Raw genomic sequence first — 3,811 nt, 5'->3', positions numbered from 1 at the left:
ATACAGGCTACAACAATAGGATACAACATTAGGATAAAGGCTACAACATTAGGATACAGGCTACAACATTAGGATACAGGCTACAACATTAGGATAAATGCTACAACATTAGGATACAGGCTACAACATTAGGATACAGGCTACAACATTAGGATACATGCTACAACATTAGGATAAAGGCTACAACATTAGGATACAGGCTACAACATTAGGATACAGGCTACAACATTAGGATACAGGCTACAACATTAGGATAAAGGCTAAAGCATTAGGATACAGGCTACAACATTAGGATACAGGCTACAACATTAGGATACAGGCTACAGCATTAGGATACAGGCTACAACATTAGGATACAGGCTACAGCATTAGGATACAGGCTACAACATTAGGATAAAGGCTACAACATTAGGATACAGGCTACAACATTAGGATACAGGCTACAACATTAGGATAAAGGCTAAAGCATTAGGATACAGGCTACAACATTAGGATACAGGCTACAACATTAGGATACAGGCTACAGCATTAGGATACAGGCTACAACATTAGGATACAAGCTAGAGCATTAGGATAAAGGCTACAACAGTAGGATGAAGGCTACAACATTAGGATACAGGCTACAACATCAGGATACAGGCTACAGCATTAGGATAAAGGCTACAACATTAGGATACAAGCTAGAGCATTAGGATAAAGGCTACACCAGTAGGATGAAGGCTACAACATTAGGATACAGGCTACAACATCAGGATACAGGCTACAGCATTAGGATACAGGCTACAACATTAGGATACAGGCTACTGCATTAGGATACAGGCTACAACATTAGGATAAAGGCTACAACATTAGGATACAAGCTACAGCATTAGGATAAAGGCTACAACAGTAGGATGAAGGCATAGTCAACTTACACACCGCTCTGACACACACAATTATCACCAGACATGCCACCAGGGGTCTTTTAACAGTCCCCAAATCTAGAACAAATTCAAGAACGCATACAGTATTATATAGAGCCCTAATTGCATGGAACTTCCTTCCATCTCATATTGCTCAAATAAACAGCAAACCGGGTTTCAAAAAACAGATAAAGCAACACCTCGCGGCACAATGCCTCTCCCCTATTTGACCTAGATAGTTTGTGTGTGTGCATTGATATGTAGGCTACGTGTGCGTTTTTAAAAAATGTATGTAGTTCTGTCTTTGATCTGTTCTTGTCTATTCTGTATTGTGTCATTCTGTATTATGTTTCATGTTTTGTGTAGACCCCAGGAAGTGTAGCTGCTGCTTTTGCAACAGCTAATGGGGATCCTGATAAAATAACAAATAACAAAATAACAACATTAGGATAAAGTTTACAACATTAGAATGCAGGCTACAACATTAGGACGAAGGCTTCAACATTAGGATACAGGCTACAACGATAGGATACAGGCTACAATGATAGGATAAAGGCTACAACATTAGAATGCAGGCTACAACATTAGGACAAAGGCTACAACATTAGGATACAGGCTACAAGGATAGGATACAGACTACCACGATAGGATAAAGGCTACAACGATAGGAGAAAGGCTACAACGATAGGAGAAAGGCTACAACGATAGGATGGAGGCTACATTAGTCGCCCAGCCCTGATCTTTCAGTAGGCCATGCTTGTAATCCACATGCTAATTAAGATGAGGCAGTTGTCAGCAGGTTCTGGACAAATAGACAGCAATCAAACAATGGGTTGCAAACAAGTCTTTGTCTCAGTGCTATCAGCAGGTAGGACAGAGACTTGGATGGGAGGTAGCCTGATCGATAGCCTAGGCCTGTATACACAAAGCATCTCAAAGTAGAAGTGCTAATGTAGGATCTGTCCTTATAACATTCATTATGATCTAAAGCTGATCCTAGATCAAAACTCCTACTCTGAGATGCTTTGTTGATACTGGCCCTACAGATGTAGGATCTTCATTTGATCACTCTTTTGTTGTGGAGAATGTTCGTGCACAGCAGTAAATGCAAACGTGTAGTGTATTCGAAGTTTAAAAAGGATTGTAGGATTATTTTCATGCTGTAGCAAACTGGCTCAATTTAAGATCTGGTATTCTCCCATAACTCTCCCAAGTCTTCAATCAATCATACTTCCTCAGTTCTTGAACATGACACAACAATTTGACCAACTGGGAACATTTTGTTAGTCCCCACAAGGTCAAATGCTATTTCTAGAGGGTTTAGGATTAAGGTTCTAATTAGTCAGAGAATATGGAGTCCTGGAGTAAGGTAAGTAAGCCTAAATACGAACACCTGGGTTAAGCCTGATTAAGTATGAGCACATGCTGTTGGTCTAATGGTGCTCATAAAAACCCGAAATGGAATAGAAAACCCCATTACTGGTCTGAATCTTGAGGCAAAACAATGGCAGAGGCAAAAATAATTTGTTCAAAAAACTTTAGTGAACATGAAAAAACACTACGAAAACAAATTTTGTCAAACCATCCAGTTATTGAAAGTAAAAACCATACTACTGCTACTGAGCAAAAGAAAAAGAGTGATTGGGCTGCAATTTGCAGTGAATTCAATGCAAATGAAAATGTAACCACAAGAAGAGTACAACAACTTCAGGTGAGATAACTTCAATATAACTATTTCCCATTTCTCATATTCTTGTGACATCACTTATATTGAATGATATCTGCCCTAGACTCTGTGGAAGAATCTTAAACTGGCTTTAAAAAGAGAGAATGCGGAGATCAGAAGAGAACGATTTACTACTGGTCCACCAAAAAAAGACAAGACTGATGAATTGAGTGACTTGCTGTCTGGAGTAATAGAGCACCAGCAACCTCTGGATGGTATACCAGATGATGACCAACCTCTGGATGGTATACCAGATGATGACCAACCTCTGGATGGTATACCAGATGATGACCAACCTCTGGATGGTATACCAGATGATGACCATTTGGACAGTTCAGATGAAGAACTGAGCGCAAATGGTACATATACCAAAGAGTGTAAATTGGTTACTTCCTTTGGTAAATATATTCCACTGTCTGTCAATCTTTATTCTTCTTTCATTCTAAGGACCATATGAGTTTATTTGTGCTTCTAACAGTGTTCTTGTTTCAGAGGAAGGGAATCTGAACAGGTTGAAAGAGCCAGTGCACAGTGAGTGTGTACCCTCCACATCTGCTATAGCATCCCTGAGAGAAGATGCTGCCACCACCTTTCAGCAGAGAACAAAAAAGATGACCATGCATGAAAGTGTTAGCCAGAGAATTTTATGAGCATGAAATGAAATATCTGAAGGCAAAACATGAAATAAAAATGAGAATTCTACAGGTTGAATTGGATATGAAGTTGGAAGAGAGAGGCATGATCCAAAAAAGATACAGTAATGAGACAATTGTGATTATCAGCCATGGTGAACAATATGTCAAAAATACATTTTTGTCATTTGGTATTTTAATCACCACAAACTACATTTTAAACCAGCCTTGGCTCATTTAATTTTGCTGCACACTATTTGAATGTTGTACAGAACAAACATTATCAAAGCAAAAATAAGCCATAATTAATACATTCCATATTTAAATGAATCTCATCTAGTTGAAGTGCTGCAATGTGAAAGCAACTATGTGTGCAAGTCCTCGTTGGTCATTGCCTGCCTCAGCCATGGGAACATCTGCTTGATCCTGATCTTCCATTGGAGGATCAGGACAGCAGTGCTGCTTCAGGTAGTTGTGCAGCACAGCTGTAGCGATGATCACCTTGCAGCATCTTCTTGGCTTGAAATGAAGTGTATTGCGTAAACACTGGA

Source organism: Salvelinus alpinus, chromosome 20 (assembly GCF_045679555.1).
Source record: "Salvelinus alpinus chromosome 20, SLU_Salpinus.1, whole genome shotgun sequence".
NCBI classification, from domain to species: domain Eukaryota; kingdom Metazoa; phylum Chordata; class Actinopteri; order Salmoniformes; family Salmonidae; genus Salvelinus; species Salvelinus alpinus.
This window is presented reverse-complemented; position numbering follows the sequence as displayed.